The 17,812-nt window shown below is 36.8% G+C and overlaps 1 protein-coding gene and 1 pseudogene across 1 annotated transcript in view; one reads left to right on the top strand and one right to left on the bottom strand.

The window, feature by feature from the left end:
• LOC128585054 (cAMP-specific 3',5'-cyclic phosphodiesterase 4D-like) overlaps positions 1-17,812 on the bottom strand; it is a 288,963-nt gene that overhangs the window by 252,775 nt on the left and 18,376 nt on the right. The window lies entirely within an intron of this gene.
• LOC128592626 (uncharacterized) lies at positions 12,388-12,483 on the top strand (annotated as a pseudogene).

Raw genomic sequence — 17,812 nt, 5'->3', positions numbered from 1 at the left:
CTGGCCAATGGTTTATCTATTTTATTTATTTTTTCAAAAAACCAACTCCTTGTTTCATTAATTTTCTGAATGATTCTTTTGTTTTCAATTTCATTGATCTCTGATTTGATTTTGGATATTTCTTTTCTTCTACTGAGTTTAGGCTTAGATTGTTCTTCTTTTTCCAATTCCATAAGATCTCTTGTGAGATTGTTGATGTGCTCTCTTTCAGTTTTTCGAATGTAGGCATCTAAAGCGATGAATTTTCCTCTCAAAACTGCTTTTGCAGTATCCCACAGGTTTTGGTAGCTTGTGTCTTCATTGTTGTTATGCTCAAGGAAGTTAATGATTTCCTGTTTTATTTCTTCCTGCACCCATCTGTTGTTCAACAGAAGATTGTTTAATTTCCATGCCTTTGGGTGGGGTCGAGCATTTTTGTTAGAGTTGAGTTCCACCTTTAGTGCCTTATGGTCTGAGAAGATACAAGGTAAAATTTCAATTCTTTTGATTCTGTTGATATTTGTTTTGTGTCCCAGGATATGATCAATTTTGGAGGATGTTCCATGGGGTGATGAGAAGAATGTATATTCTTTATCTTTGGGGTGGAGTGTTCTATATGCGTCTATCAAGCACAGTTGTTCTAGAGTCTCATTTAAGTCTCTTATATCCTTGTTTAATTTCTGTTTAGAGGATCTGTCCAGCTCTGTAAGAGGAGTGTTAAAGTCCCCTGTTATGATGGTATTATCAGATATCATATTGCTCAGACTGAGTAAGGTCTGCTTCAAGAATCTGGGAGCATTTAAATTGGGTGCATAAATATTTAGAATTGAAATGTCTTCTTGTTGTATTTTTCCCTTGACCAATATAAAGTGACCATCTTTGTCTTTTTTGACTTTAGTTGCTTTAAATCCACATGTGTCTGAAAATAAGATTGCAACTCCTCTTTTCTTCTGAATTCCATTTGCCTGAAAAATTGTCTTCCAACCCTTGACTCGGAGCTTTAATTTGTCTTTTGAAGCCAGGTGTGTTTCTTGCAGACAGCAAATGGATGGCTTGTGTTTTTTAATCCAGTCAACCAATCTATGTCTCTTCAGTGAGGAATTCAAGCCATTAACATTTATTGAGATAATTGACAAGTGTGGTAGTATTCTATTCGTCTTATTTTGTGAGAGTCCATTGCTTAGTTTTATCTTTTGCATCAGTGTGGAGGTTAGGTTCTGTCCTTTAATTTCTGAGTTCTTACTTTGCTGCTGATCCATTGTGGTGGTCAGTGTGCAGAACAGGTTGAAGTATTTCCTGTAGAGCTGGTCTTGTTGTGGCGAATTTCCTCAATGTTTGTATATCCGTAAACGATTTGATTTCTCCGTCAATTTTGAAGCTTAGCTTAGCAGGGTACAGAATTCTGGGCTGAAAATTGTTCTGTTTAAGTAGATTAAAGGTAGATGACCATTGTCTTCTTGCTTGGAAAGTTTCATTAGAGAAGTCTGCGGTAACTCTGATGGATTTGCCCCTGTAGGTCAACTGGCGCTTACTCCTGGCAGCTTGCAGAATCTTTTCTTTGGTCTTGACTTTGGAGAGGTTCATCACAATGTGTCTTGGAGAAGCTCGGTTAGAGTTGAGGCGACCTGGGGTCCGATATCCCTCTGAAAGCAGTGTGTCAGAATCTTTGGTGATATTTGGGAAATTTTCTTTTATAATATTCTCTAGTATGGCTTCCATTCCTCTGGGGCATTCTTCTTCCCCTTCTGGAATTCCTATAACTCGTATGTTGGAACGCTTCATAAAGTCCCATAATTCTGACAGTGAACGTTCTGCTTTCTCTCTCTTCTTTTCTGCCTCTTTTACTATCTGAGTTATCTCAAAAACTTTGTCTTCTACCTCTGAAATTCTTTCTTCTGCATGGTCTAACCTGTTGCTGATACTTTCCATTGCATCTTTAAGTTCCCTGATTGACTGTTTCATTTCCTTCAGCTCTGCTATATCCTTTTTATATTCTTCATATCGTTCATCTCTTATTTGATTCTGTTTTTGAATTTCCTTTTGGTTATTTTCCACTTTATTAACAGTTTCCTTCATTGTTTCCATCATTTCCTTCATTGTTTTCAACATGTGTATTCTAAATTCCCTTTCTGTCATTCCTAACATTTCTGTATAGGTGGAATCCTCTGCAGTAGCTACCTCATGGTCCCTTGGCGGGGTAGTTCTGGACTGGTTCTTCATGTTGCCTGGAGTTTTCTGCTGATTCTTCCTCATGGGTGATTTCTTTTATCTGTTTACTTGCCCTAATTTTCCTTTCAATTCCTCTTGCTCTTTAAGTTCTTGTGCCTGTGGACTAAGGGTTATAGGACCAGAAGGGTGAGAAGGTTTAAGAGCAAAAAAGCGATGAAAGAAATGAGGACCGAGTGATAAGAAAAAAAAAAAAAAATGAAAAAAAAGAAAAATAGAGAAAGGAGAGTGGTTGGGTGAAAGGAATATTGACAAAAAGAAGAGAGGCACAGAAAGAGGGAGACAGAGCAATATAGGTGTACAGTAGGGTACTTTGATACAACCTTAAAAAAAAAAAAAACACCTTCTGGGGGTGCCAAGTGGGGTGGTTCACTTGAGGTCAGCAGCTCTTTGCTAACCTGATCAGACACAGTACCCCACCTCCACCAAGTAGAGGGGAAAGACAAAAATGCTATAAATCAAACCAAAACAAGCAAACAGAAAGCTTTACGGGATAAAATTGGCTGGAAAAACCAAATAATAGTGGTAGAAACACTAACAAAAATGAAGTTCTGATTATTGAAATAGGCAGCAATGGGAAATTATAATTAAACTAGAAAAATTGAGAAAGAAAAAGGATCTGTATGGAAAAGGTTGAACTTAAAAAACAAAACAACAATCTAGAACGTCAAAATAAACAAAAAAAAAACCAAACCTGAAAAAAAACCAAACAAACAAACAAGAAAAAACACACACGCAACCAAAAACAAAGCAGTATGTATATGGAATTGAATATTGTCTGGGCAACACGTGGTCTTCTGGGGTATGAGATGTTAATCACAGTTCTGATACGACTGGAGGCTGCTAGTTTCTCGAACCCCAGCAGGTAGACGCCCTAAATCTCTCTTCAGCCCACTTAAAAGGCACTTTGAACTTGTTCACTTACTGAGCAGAAGCTTTCTCAGGGAAGTGCTTGTTGCTGGAATCACTGCTGAAGTGGCTATCCACTTACCCTGTGTGTCAAAACTGGTCTCCCTCTGCCCCCGAGGGTTAGGGCTGCAAGGCGGCTCAGACCCCGCCCTTAGGCTACTTGGTCGCTGGGTTACCAGCTCCCACCCAATTCCAGCTCTGCGACCCTGAGGGCGGAGCTTGCCAGGGCAGATCGCTCACAATGTCTGCCTGTGACCCAGAGCCAAACTCTATTAGCTCCGTCTGGCTCAGCGGCTCAGACTGGGGCCCTAGATAAAGGCCAGAGTTCTCCGCACTCCCGCTCAGGCTCTCCCCAAGGCAGTTCAGCTGAGTGCCAAGTCCAAAGACACCAAAACAGTTCACAGGTAAGGCCTTTCTGGTTTGCAGTCTCGCTGCTACTGAACTTACAGTTGCGGGCGGGTTTAGGCGGATTGAACACACGCGACCACTTGCCGGTTTTCCACTGTTTTAGTCCTCCTCTTGGGGTCCAGAAGTCTCTCGCTGACTCCCTGTATCCTCTCAGGGGTGATGATAGGCAGATCCCACCAGCCAGAGATGCCTGGAGTCCTATATCCCCAGACTCTCGGTGCCCAGATGCAAGGAAGCTGTTACTCGGCTGCCATCTTGCTCCACCCCCCAATTAAAATTTTTATTATGCTAAATTTGGGCTAACACATACAATGTGGAGTGAGATTCTGTTTGAAACACTTATTTGCTACATCTTGTGGCACACCAACTAGGATTAATCAATCAGTAAATGGATATGAAAGTCCAACATAGTTAGAAAAAATATTTAAAATATAACAGAATATGTAAAGGTAAAATTGCCTGAATCCTGTCAACTTTGCTTGTAATTTAAATCAAAACCTCAAAAATAACTTTAATAAATTAAAGTAGGTGAACATTTCTTGAAAAGAAAAGTAAGAACCTGGGGGATTGACTACTATTTGCTTTTTATTGACCTGAAAAGGGCTCGTTAAAATGATTCTGCTAGGAAATCTTTCTTTATATCTATGTCACATCTGGTGACAAGCTAAGGTTAATTTACTAATTCCCAGTTGCAAACTATAAAAACAAAGTACTAGACTTGAAGAGATTAGAGTGATAATATTAAAGTAACAGTGAATCATGCATCGCAAATCACAGCTGTTCAAATAAATAAAACATGGTGCCCCAGAAAATCAAAGAAAAGAGCCAGTTGAAATCAACCTTCACAAAAATGATGTTAGCCTTAACACACAGGCCTTAATCCAGATAGTTTTACAAATGTAGAAAAGACACTTTGAAATGCATTTAATTTCATAATAGATAAAAACTTTCTCTTCTTTTAAATATATTTTAATTAATCTTTTTATGCTACAAGGAAAATGATATATATGCAAAACCTTCAGACACCAAAAGTTAGGAGAAAGCAGTCTGGAATCAAAAGAAACAAGGCTGAAGACTACCTAAAACTTCTGAACATGATTTCAAAAGTAGGCCTGATTTTTGGTTCTGTTTTCATTTTTCCCCAAACTCCTCATCACCAAATCCATCTGATACTGCCCAATAGCAAGCTATGCCTCTTCACCCAAATTTCTACACTCACACACACATGGATATCTAGATTTTAAACTATGGTGAACTGATTAATTCTAACCAACCATCCAAGGCCATAATCTTGAAGATGTCAATCTGTGTTATAATGTCAAATTAGTGTTTGAACTCTGGCACAGAAGGGAAAATATACAAACATGTAGATAAACACAGATACACATACACACGTGTACATTGTTCATAAACATATCATTATGCCTAACCACTTGAATTTTTCAGTCAAGGTTGCTCTGATCAATCACAAAATCAAAATGTATTCCCACAATCAGAATTAAAAAATTAAATGGGGAAGCCACAATCACAATAGGCCATCAATTATTAAACAAATGAATATGCTTAATATGATACATGATTAATATTTGGTAAATATAAGTTCCATTTCCCTTTAAATTGTGCACAAAATGTAAATATTAAAGAACTTGGGTTATGTGAAGAGGGATAGTAATAAATATTACACACAATACTTAAATGTAAGTTTGATAAAGTCATGGCTTTTGTTTTGTTCACTGGTAGATCCTTAGCACCTAGAATCCCTGCCCATAACAGTATTGAATAATTATATGTTGAATACTGTATAAATAAAGTATGAAAAGAAAGAAGTAGTGAGGGAGAGGAGGGAGAAAAGGAGAGAGGAAGGAAGGGAGGGAGGAAGTCTCGCTAATAAACTGTGGCTCATACTGCAATGTTCTATCAAAAGACCACTGATCCTTGTTGGTGTGAATGTGGAGAAAATGGAATACTTCTACACTGCTGGTGGGAATGCAAACTAATATGTTCCTTTTGGAAAGATGTTTGGAAAATATTATGCAGCCTTAGAAAAAGATGAAGACTTTACCTCTTTCATGTTTACACGGATGGAGGTAGAACATATTCTTCTTAGCAAAGTATCTCAAGAATGGAAGAAAAAGTATCCAATGTACTCAGCCCTACTATGAAACCAATTTATAGCTTTCATATGAAAGCTATAACCCACTTATAGCCCAAGAAGAAGGGGAAAGGGGAGAGGAAGGGAATGGAAGGGAAGGGGAGAGGAGGAGAGGGGAGAGGTGGAGGGAGGGTAATTGGTGGGACCACACCTACAGTGCATCTTACAAGGGTACATGTGAAATTTACTAAGTGTAGAATATAAATGTCTTAACACAATAACTAAGAAAATGTGGTGAAGGCTATGTTAATCAGTGGGATGAAAATATTTCAAATTGTATACAAAACCAAAAAAAAAAATTAATCCCGGTCCAAGAAATCAACTTTTCCCCTGAAATGCTTAAAAATACAACATTTTTAACTCTACCCACAAAGAAGAGTCATTAAACTCATAGGCTAAAGAGTCAAACTGGACCTCAGTTCAAACTCCAATCTATCACTTTAACTTGTGTGATCCTGTCGAAGTTTTTTAACATCCCTAAAGTTCAATTTTCTTATCTGGAAAATTGCTATGGTAAGCAATAAATAGCATTTATAATCTGACATATACTTATTGTAATCCCTAAAGGTCATAATATTGAAGTCTTAGCCTTCCATACGACTGTATTTAGAGACAGGGCCTTCAGGAGGTAGTTAAGGTTAAATGAGATCATAATGGTGGGTCCCTAATTCAATAGTAGTAGTGTCCTCATAAGAAGAGGCAGAGACATGGGTCATGCACCCAGAAGAAAGGCCGTGTGTGCCTGTTTAAGTATTATTACACAGGGCCAGCAAGAGAGGCCTCACCGGCAACTAATCCTGCCAGCATCTTGACCTTAGTCTTACAGTCTCCAGAACCGTGGAAAAATAAATTTCTGTTGTTTAAGCTACCCAGTTCTGTGGTTTTTTTTTATGGCAGCCCAAGCAGTCTAGTGTAGTACATGTATTTCACAGTGATCATTGGACCAGAAAATAAATGTAAGTTTAGTGCCTAGCTAAACCTAGCCATAAGTAGTGCCTATACATTTTCACTAATATTCTTGCTAAGAGACAATTCTCCAGGAGTTTCTCATGCATCTGCATGTCTTCTCAGCAGAGAGTCTGAAAGCTTTTGGCCAGTACTATCTTTTCAAGAATGTTTGTATAGAAAACATACTTAAAATATAAAGAGGGGTATCATTTTCTACTACAGCAGAGGGAAGGGTTGTATATTGTCCAATTTAATAAAGATAATGTCTCCCTCAGGGGCAAAGTATGGTCAGGTTTGCTATAGGCTATTTATAAATGATTCAGGTTTCCTAAGCTCTGAGTTCCTCAGCTGGGATACAAACCCCCTGTGTATGTAGCACCCACCTTGGCTGCTCCATTTTGCCTCCAGAGAACTTGGACACAAATATAAAGCTCACATTGCTTGCAGTGCCATGAGTAATAAAGTCCTTTGTTTCTGACCCAGGAGTCTCATGTCTTCTGAGAGTATCCATGAAACTATATGAGGCTAAATATCTTAACTTACATCCAAGATAAACCTCAAATCTTTCACAGTTTTTGACAATCATAAGTATTACTACATTTAATGCTGTTTTTTAGGAAATAAGGGCATAAGGAAAATCATTTTAAAATATAAACTTGAAGAGCATAGCTACTTGTGAATTCAATGCTTAGAAGTAAGGTCGGGCGGCGCCTGTGGCTCAGTCGGTAAGGCGCCGGCCCCATATACCGAGGGTGGCGGGTTCAAACCCAGCCCCGGCCAAACTGCAACCAAAAATAGCCAGGCGTTGTGGCGGGCACCTGTAGTCCCAGCTACTCGGGAGGCTGAGGCAAGAGAATCGCTTAAGCCCAGGAGTTGGAGGTTGCTGTGAGCTGTGTGAGGCCACGGCACTCTACGGAGGGCCATTAAGTGAGACTCTGTCTCTACAAAAAAAAAAAAAGTAAGACAATTAGTAAAGAATGTCTGTCCTCCTCAAATGAATCCTTTCAGCTGTTCAGCTGTGCTCCCACACCTTCTATTCTATCCATTATCTCTTACCTATTCCACCTCCAAAGTTTTGCTTTATCCTACAACTCTGGAGAGTTCTACTTGTTATGTTTATTATCTTCCTTCCTCCACTGCTCCCTCTCTCTTCAAGCCACCTCACTAGGCCTTGCCTTACTACCTCCACTGAAACAGTTTTGGGAATATTATCACTACCTTCTCGTTATGTAGTATCAGTAAGTGCAAAGGGCATTTATTATTCCTTCTCTTACTTCCCATTCTATAGCATTCAATATTGCTAATCAATCCTTCTTATTTAAGCTCTCTCTCCCCCTGCCCCACCTCTCTGCTGTCTGTAACATCATACTCTTCCCATTCAAACTCCTCAACTCAGACTTTCAAAGTTTCATTTCCTCCAGGGTTGGTCCTAAGTCCTCATCTCTTCTTCCTCTATTGTCTCTCCCTAAATGGTCTCCTTTAGGCTCCCAGTTTCAGACATTATCAACAGATCACAAATTTAATCTCTAAACTAGACCTCTCTTCTGAGTCAAACTCCTGGATCTAATTTAACACCCCTTCTTAAATTTCTTAAAAGTATCTCAAATTAAATGCATACGAATCTGTGTTCTTGATTTTTTCTCCCCACTCGTACGGGAACACCTGATTTTCATGACCAGATAGATTGGCAGACAAATATATACATACACCTACACCCACATGCATACCATTGATAATGTTTACAAACAAGAAATGCAGAGAAATCTTTCACTCATCCTCCTCTACTTTACCTTCCAAACCATGTCCTATTTTCCTTCCTAAATATCTGCTACATCTGCATATTTTTCTCCATATACATCCCACCACCATCATATTGCACTTAGGCTTTTATAATAACTGAATCAGTCTTTCCACATTCACTCACAGCCTCTTAAATTGGAGATTAGATTTATTTTTATAGACTGTCAAGATGATTACAGGCTGTTCCTGAGTTACAAACATCTGATTTACATACCACTTGCACTTATGAACAGGGGCTAGTATAGTAATAGATGAACATATCTGTTCCAGTGTACATACAAATTCAACTTAAGAACAAACCTACAGAACCTACCACATTCATAATCCAGAGACTACCTGTATTTGTCATCATCACTATCTAATCTTTTAAGTACGTTAGTGGTGTTCTATTGCTCTTGTAAACTCTTATCATGGCCAAGAAGGCCCTATGTGCTCTGGCTACTGCTTTCCATTGCAGCCCTGTGTCATATCACTTTTTCCTGAGCTTTCTGCACTATAGGCACATTGTCAACTTTCATTTCCTCACACTCTATCCCCCTCAATGCCATGCTTTCTCCTCAAGGTCACCTCGTAGAATGCGTCTCTCTCCTTCCCCATCCCTTCACTATTTTACTCTCCTCATCTTTAAAATCTTAATTTAAATACCACATCTCTTCCTCAGGAAATATTATTCTTACTTCCCTTTCCTAGTATTCACGTACCCTTGGGGCACCCTATACTTTACCATTTATAATCTAGTTTATAATTATAAACACATACACAGGTGTATACATATATTTGTTTAGTTATTTGACCATGTCTGACTCTCTTCATAAACTGTCACCTCCACAAAAGTAAGGCCATGTCTAGCTCACTTACAATGATCGATGCATGTAAGATACTTTGCAGAGAATAATAAAGGTCATACAAAGCCGTAGTAAAAGGAACTGGGCTAAATCCATCTACCCAACATGCAACCTATCCCAGGTATATGGATAACTGGTATGTGAACATAGAAATATGTAGTGCATGTCATCTGAATGAATAAGTACTAATAGATACTAATGAAGACATTACTTTGGTAACCCCCAGTGAACCATGTTTCCCACTATTCATGCCCCTGTGTCCCCCTCTCACCTTAAATCTGGGTTGGCCTCTGACTTGCTTTTAACCAATAGAGTGCTGCAAAAGTAACTCCATGCCCATCTGGATCTGGCTGTAACAAGGCCTAGAAACTTTCACTTTTGCCCTCTTGGGTACTCTGAACTGCCATGTAAGAAATTCAGCTACTAGAAAGATCACATGGAAAGTCCATGTAGTCTCAGTGCCCATAACTCAGTGGTTAGGGCGCCGGCCACATACAGCGGGGCCTGCTAAACAACAAGGACAACTACAACAAAAAAATAGCAGGGCATTATGGCGGGTGCCTGTAGTCAAAGTTACTTGGGAGACTGAGGCAAGAGATCGTGTAAGCCCAAGAGTTTGAGGTTGCTGTGAGCTGTAACACCACAGCCCTTTATTGAGGGCAACATCGTGAGATTCTGTCTCAGAAAAAAAAAAAAAAAGAAAGAAAGTCCATGTAAAAAGGAGTTGTCCAGAGACTAAGAGAAGCTCCGTCATCCCAGTATCCCAACTGAGCCTAGCGGCCATATAGAGCAGGCAAATAATTGACCACCACAGGCCAGTGTAGGTTGATGAATCATGAGAAATAGGAAGAAGGGTTATTCTTTTAAACCTTTAAATTTTAATATAGTTTGTTGTGTAGCAAAAATATAATGCAACAGCTAAGACTTTTAAAATATCAATATTACCCTTTTTTGCATAGACTAAGAAGCCAAACAAATGTAAGATGGAGAATTTTGAGACATCATAAGATTATAATTCAATAGTAGAAGTATATGTGGCTCTCTATTTATAAGAAGTAAATATCCTGACACTCAGATGTACTCACTTCAGAACTTCAGTAGTCTTTTAATAGCTATCTGTAGCCAGTATTGTTTTTTAAAGTTTATGCTATTTGCATTCAGAAATAAAAAGCATGAAATCAAATCATTCCTCTCACAAGGTTAACATATCTACTTTTCATAAGACAAGTATTATTTTTGTCAGTTACAATGTTTTCTCCCAAGCTCAGGCCATTAAAGTTTCTTGATTGCAATGTTCTTAAAGATAATAAAGTTATTTTATAGCTGAAGTGTATAAGAAAAATACTTAGATCTTACATTGAAGTTTTCAGAATATTTCAGAAAGCTAGGAAGATACAAGTATCATCATATTTAATTTATATACGATCTTCTGAGTTCTGAAAGATGGTATTATTTGCCAAAGGCCAATCAAAAAAAAATCCATGCCCACTTACTATCATCAAAAGTAAATTCCTGTACAATCAATTTCTTTGAACAATCACTTGGGCTTAGCTTTTAGAACTCCAGTTTTAAAGGAGGAGACGAAATGGCAAGAATCGACCCTTGATTTTGAATACCTTTATAGCTGCAAGCATAGCAGTTATTCAGCAAGGTTTCATTAGAGAAATCTGGAATTCAGCCCAATCATTTTGGACAAAAATGGTCTTACATAACTCTTCTTCATTCTAATGGCAGTTTAGCCTCCTCCCAGAAGAAATGATTTCTGCTGAAGGGGCATTTTCACTCAATTACATTAATTGTTTGGCCAGCGCTGATGACATAACACCCAAGCTCTTCAAAGAAAAGAATGCACCAGAATAGTCAGCATAACAAGCCTCTGGGCAGCTGTGTTAGACTACAGCTTAGAAGACATGCTTGTTGTTGATTTTTTTTTTAATTAGCAATAAATTATGAAAGGCCAAGACCTAAAAAAAATAATTTTAGTGTAAAAATCTAAAATGTGAATCTAAAAACTCTTTAAAACTTTTTGAGGGCTTTCCTGATTTCCAAATGAGTTCTTAATTATTTTGGAATGGTGGAGGGAAATATATACATTTCAAACTCTATATTTTGTTGTTTTTCTTCTTTTTTTTAGAAATCAGTCAATAAAATTATTAGGATACACGTTTTGAATTAAAAATAAGTCCCTATTCCTGAATACTGAAATCTAGGTAACAGTGGGAGAATATCATGCTCATGGCAATGAGAAAATGTATTCTAGTTCGTATTCTTCATTTCTTTGGAGCCACCCAGATCCAGAGTGGACAAATCATTCTAGAATCTTTCTAGAATGAGGAACTCTGACCACCAATGTAATTCATTCTTATTTTGACAGAAACAACTGCCCAGCATTGATTTTAATTTAGGTTGATACTATACTTTTAGAAAAGGAGTAGTTGGGCCTTCTTTGAGTATTACAAAAGTATTCCTTGATCTTTGACAATAAAAATGTTTAGCTAAAGAGAATTTTGGATCAATGGAGAAAAAAATACGTTAACCTAAATGAGTAAGATGCATAAGTAAATGTCTCAACCTCTACTATGTTTACCAAATCTTCACTGAAGAGTTTTCTAAAATCACTTGGCAGCCCAAAGTGAACAGGGACTCAAAAAGCAATGGAATGGACAAAGGTGGACTTTGGCATAGTCTCTCGAAGATGTCATTTGAAACCCTTGTCTGGCAGGAACAGAGTTAAGTGTTGCCCTTTTCACTGGCTTCTCGTTACTCTCACCCGTTTACAAAGAGAAGGTACTGATGTCCTGGGTAACGTTAAAGGTAGAAGTCTGTTATAGAGAAAATAAAGGGCAAGTTCATGCAGGAAAGGAAAAGAGATATAATTAGGAATAGCTCCTAAAATAGGATCAAATTCAAACTATGTATTTTTTAAATACATATTCATTCTTCCATTTTCTGATAAAAATTCCATAAATTTCCTTGTGGACCCATGCTTCCCCATTTCAGGCAGTTGGGGTCCAGGGCCCTCTCCTGGCTACAATGATTGGTTCAATGGTGGTCACGTGACCTATATCAGCCCAGTGAGACTTGGTCCTGAGACATTTATTAAAACTGGCAGAGTAGTGCTCACTTCAGCAGTGTTTATACTAACATTGAAATGATACAGAGAAGAATGGCCCCTGCACAAGGATGACATCCAAACATGAAGTGTTCCATATGTTAAAAAAAAGAAAAACCTGACAGAACAATGTAACTCAATCATACATACCCTTATATTAATCCAAAATAAAAAATAAATGAAAATAAACCCAGCTGACATTCTATTGAAACTGCTGAAACAATAAGATATAAACTTTGTTTCAGAGTCTATCAGTTTGTCAAAAGGTTATATGAGTAAAGTCTGTCTAAATAATGCTAATTACAGAAAAAACTAATCTGTGCAATGGAGCTTTGATATCTTTGATATCCTTAGATTCACATCTAACTCCTTGGAATTTCAATGATCTGATCTATTTCGTTTAAGTTAAATTGTCATCAGTTGCAACCAGTGTGTACAACAAAACCCATGCCTTGAAAAAGAACTACTTGCCACATATCAGTCTTTCATGCACAGAGTGCCTCAGTAGGATATGTAAATTTAAATTGCTTCAATTAAAGCAGTTCCAATACATGTGGCTATACCAAAGAGACGGAGTAACCAAAATTGTATTAAGAAATACACACCCACAGGGCCCCAGTATTCAGATGAAACAATAATAATCCTATATAACTATCCTCTGCTATGTTACCAACTACAATCTCTCAAATAATGGCCCCAAATCCTTCTGCCTTGAGTTCCTATGATATAACACCATGAGAACCAGTGTAAAATCAAGATCACAGTTCAGCTGTAGAAATATTAATATTTAAAATAGTTGCCTAATATTTTAAGTGGTTGTATGTCAAAAAGTTCAGAGACATCTGACTGTGTGTCCCCTCCACGGTATGAAGGAACGGGGACTCCCTCAGTCAATTGTTTAATAAATTCCCTCTAATCATTCTCATTAGCCCTGTTCGAGGCTGATTTATCATAAATAGGATCTATAACCAACTGTCTCTAGCTTTGTAATCTATGAAAAAGAACTACTTGCCACATACCAGTCTTTCATGCACAGAGTGCCTCAGTAGGATATGTAAATTTAAATTGCTTCAATTAAAGCAGTTCCAAGCAATTGCAATATAGAGTTTAGTAACATTAAGACACAATGAAATACTGTGGGAAATGCTTTAAAAAAGCAGCAGATATTAAGCAATACTCTGGTTACCATTAAGTTTCTGTTCTCTTAAGACATTACTTTAGTTTCTGACAGGGGTACAAGTAGGTTATGCTAAGCCTCTTGAGCCAGAGAGTAATCCTACTTTCTTGCAACTTTAAACGCTTTAAATCCCACAGTTGATTCTTCTTGGATTACCAAGAGGATCAGCAATAATTTTCCTGGCACTAATGTTTGGCTGAAAATACTGTACTTTTATTCTTGAGTCTTATATGTTGGTAAATCTAAACTTGGGAAGCTAAATCTTCAGATACCAAGAGATGTGATGTGCCTCAAAGCTCATGTTTTGAAACACTATCCTACACTGCAATGAAAAAAAGCTGTGGAAGTTTGTCAAGCACTTACGTGCAAAATTGAATGAAGCAGGCTATTCACAAAGGTCCAGGAAGCATAGTTATTAGTAAGTATTTTCACAGCTGTCCACGTGGTACTAACTGTTCACAACACATAAAAAAGGCTTACCTCCAACTCATTGAATACAAAAGGTAAGCTGAAATCTGCTCTGTGGAGCTAATATATTTCTAAGGTTTTTTTTTTGAATGAAATTATTTTAAAGGCGTTCAGAGACTAAGAAGAAGAAACATGAAAATTTAATGAAAAACTGGAAATCAAAATAGTGAACACACAGAAATGCAGCAGCAGCCATATTGCTAACAGAAAACGTTACTGAGAACTGGGGGTGGGGAGTGCTAGCTTACTCCAATTAGTTTTCAATACTTGGAGGAGATTTCTGAAGCTCAACTGAAAGATCACAGCCTATATAAATACCTCAAAGTAAAATCTCATAGGAATAAGGTTAGCAGAAACATGCAAACTCACACATATCAAATACCACTACATAATCTCAAAGGAGACCAGCAGAAAGAACACAGTGAGTCACACAGGTATGATCTGCTCTCTGCTCTTGTCATTCATTCCAATACACTTTCATTGCCATCTGTTATGTGATAAGCATTTGGCTAAGTAGTTGAGAATCTGTAACATCTTTCTAATGTTAAAATTTTCATGGTTAATTTTTTTTTTTTTTGTAGAGACAGAGTCTCACTTTACCACCCTCGGTAGAGTCCCATGACGTCACAGGACTCACAGCATCCTCTAGCTCTTGGGCATGGTTAATTTTTTAAAGCCATCAGCTTCTAAGGGCCACTGAACAAAAAGAATAGTTCTTGCACCATGGTTCCCCAGTTTAGGATTTCATGAAACAGTACAATTTCAAAATATTTTTTTAAAAAAATACGTTGAGATCCATATAGGAGAGCCAACTGTTTCTTCTGCAAATTAAAGGCATTACAAAATAACTGCCAACACTATAACTAACATTTCCTTTTTTGTCAACAATGGGAAATTTTAGCAACACAGACTAAGAAGGTCAAATGCTCCCAAGGAACAAATTTTGAAGTCCCTATACCATATTTATTTATTTATCAAACACTTATATAGCACTTATGTCGTGCCAGATATTGCTTTAAAAGCTTTTTCAACGATAACTCATTTAATATTCATAACTACATTATGATACAGACATCATTTTATATTTATAGATGAGGAAACTGAGACACAGAGAAATTAAGAAAGTTGCAAAGTCATGCAACTGTTCTGGAGAGGTTGACTTCAATCAGCCAGACCCAACTTGATGATCTTAACCACTTTCCTACATAGATTTTATATGCCCCATTATTTCTCCATATATATTCACATTATTTGTTAAAAATTATTCATGAGATATTCACATACCATTTTTAGTGTAAAATTCAATGGTTTCTAGAATACTCAGAGTTGTACAACCACCACCACAATCAATTTTGTAACATTTCAACACCATATCCATTAGCAATCACTCCCCACTTATCTCAAACCTCTCAGGCCTTGGGAGCCAATTATCAATGTCCTAGAGATTTGTCTGCCAGAATTGTCTATCAGAACAGACACAATATGTAATGAAGTTGTGCACCCTGCGCATCATTGCCAATGTTTCATATTTTCTCACTTTAATTTTTATCAAAATGGTGGGTATGGAATGACATTTTTTTAAATTTTTATGTACTTGATTACTAGTGAGATAGAACAAGTATTTATGTATTTATCATATAATAATATAATATATAATTATATATAATATATATAAGAATATAATAATTCTTTTGTGAATTATTTGTTCATATTTTTCATCTATCTTTCCATTGAGTTGGATTTTTAAAATATTCATTTGTAAGACTCCATACAAAGTAGATTCTGATTTTTGTTGGGTATGTGCATTATAAGTGTCTTCTAGTCTGACCTGTTTTAATATATTTAGTGTCTTTTGCTAAACATAAGTTTTTGTTTTAATATGATTGGTATTACCATTTTTCTTTACAATTTATGTTTTAATGTCTTAAGAAATCCTTCCTTATCCAGTGGTAATAAAGGTAGTCCATCCATTTTCTTCTAAATATATAAATCCTTTATTTTTCTTTTCACTTTTATGCCTACATTCTGCCTGAAATTTGTGTATGTTGTGAGGAAGGGGTCTTATCATGTCTACTCTTCCATGTGAATAATTACATCTCCTAACACCATTTATTGTAACCTTTCCACAGATATGTAATACATCCTTAGACATATATGGACCTGTTTCCGAACTTGGTGTATTTATTTATTGCTATTACTTTATTTTACACTTTTAAAATTTATGTTCTTTTTTGGAAAACCTTATTTTTTCTTATATTTATAATTAATTTCTACCTCAATAATTTTTAATATTTTTATTTTATAGTCTCTATAGGATAGTCCCATCATCTGAATGTCTTGGATTCTAATCCTGCTGTTTGTTGTGTCTGCTAACTCATTCATTTGGGATTTTTTTCTTATGTTTTATAATTTGAGGCTGGGAGTTAATCACATTAACTAATCACATTAGAAGGTGTTTATATGCTGGAATCTTGTGGAGCTTGGTTTAATGGTGTCTCCCTTCTAAGAAGTTTGCAACCAACTCTGCTAGGTGCTTTAGGGTCATCAGTAACCTGGGATCTGTTGGATGAATTTCTCAAGTTGCAACTTTCCCATACTTCACAAATTTAAATCCCAAACTCAAATGGGGTGCAAATTCATAGCAATATTCCTTTTGGAGAGATATTTTCTAAGACATAGCTCCCTTGTCCTTCTATGCTGATGAAAAGTTTTATTTTTCAGTCCCTTCTACTCAATGGTAGCAACTCTGTGCTGAAAACCTCTGTTCTGACCCACAAAGTCTAAATTTTCCATTTCATATCGCCACATGATTGTTAAAAATCAAATCTTTGGGTAATGAGACTAACAACATTCTTCCAAGGATAGCCACAGCATCAACTCAAATGAGTCCTTGAGGACTTCAATTCCATCCTTATTTCTGACCCACGGTGATGACTTTATTTCCTTTCAAGATCAAATATACATAGAAGAGGTTGCTTATTATTCCATTCACCCAGGGAACATAATAAGCAACACAATATTTCCAAATGTGTTAATATTATTATCTGTGTTTCTAGAAGTATAAGTAAAAAGAAACTTCTTTTCTCTGGTAAAAATCAATTTATATCAAAATTGATGAGCTAAATCTTGTAACTTACCAATTATGAAAATTTGTCAGTTCAAAATTATATTATCCAAAGCATGTTTTATCCCTCTTAGTCCAAGTTTCAGGAAACCACATAGAAAAAAATATAATTAAGGTCTATATCTAGCCCAAAGCTCTAATTAGAAACTTTACACAAAACTTCACGTGGATACAAATAAATCCTTCAGTTTTTTAAACTCCCTCAAAGCCCTCCAAATCACCTTTTTCTAAAATCTCTTCTAGTTCATACACACACAGTCACACATTACTTTCCGTATAATTTTTCTCTGCTTACTATCAACAAATTTTACTGCCTTTTCTTCTTCCTTTCCATTAATTTACAACTTCTCTAAGTGCTTTCTATGCTCCAAACATTGGGCACATCGCTAAAAACAAAACAAAGCCCTGGACTCACAGAGTCTCAAACTTACTGTAGAGGAAGTAATAAAAATAATAAACTAATTAATAAATATATTTTAGGTTGAACCAAATGAAATGGCCAGTATTCATTTGTTCTTAACCCACCAGAAGTCAAGTTCACACGGTCCAATTTAATAGAATATGACAAGTGGCAGTGAGTGCTCTGAAGAAGGCAGGGCGAGTGGGTGGAGAGTGATGGGTGTGTGTGAGTGTGCTATTTTAGACAGCACAGCCACAAATGCCT

The sequence above is a fragment of the Nycticebus coucang genome, chromosome 1 (assembly GCF_027406575.1).
Source record: "Nycticebus coucang isolate mNycCou1 chromosome 1, mNycCou1.pri, whole genome shotgun sequence".
In the NCBI taxonomy this organism is placed as follows: Eukaryota; Metazoa; Chordata; class Mammalia; order Primates; family Lorisidae; genus Nycticebus; species Nycticebus coucang.
The sequence above is the reverse complement of the archived record's forward strand: the minus strand, read 5'-3'. Positions and strand labels throughout refer to the sequence as shown.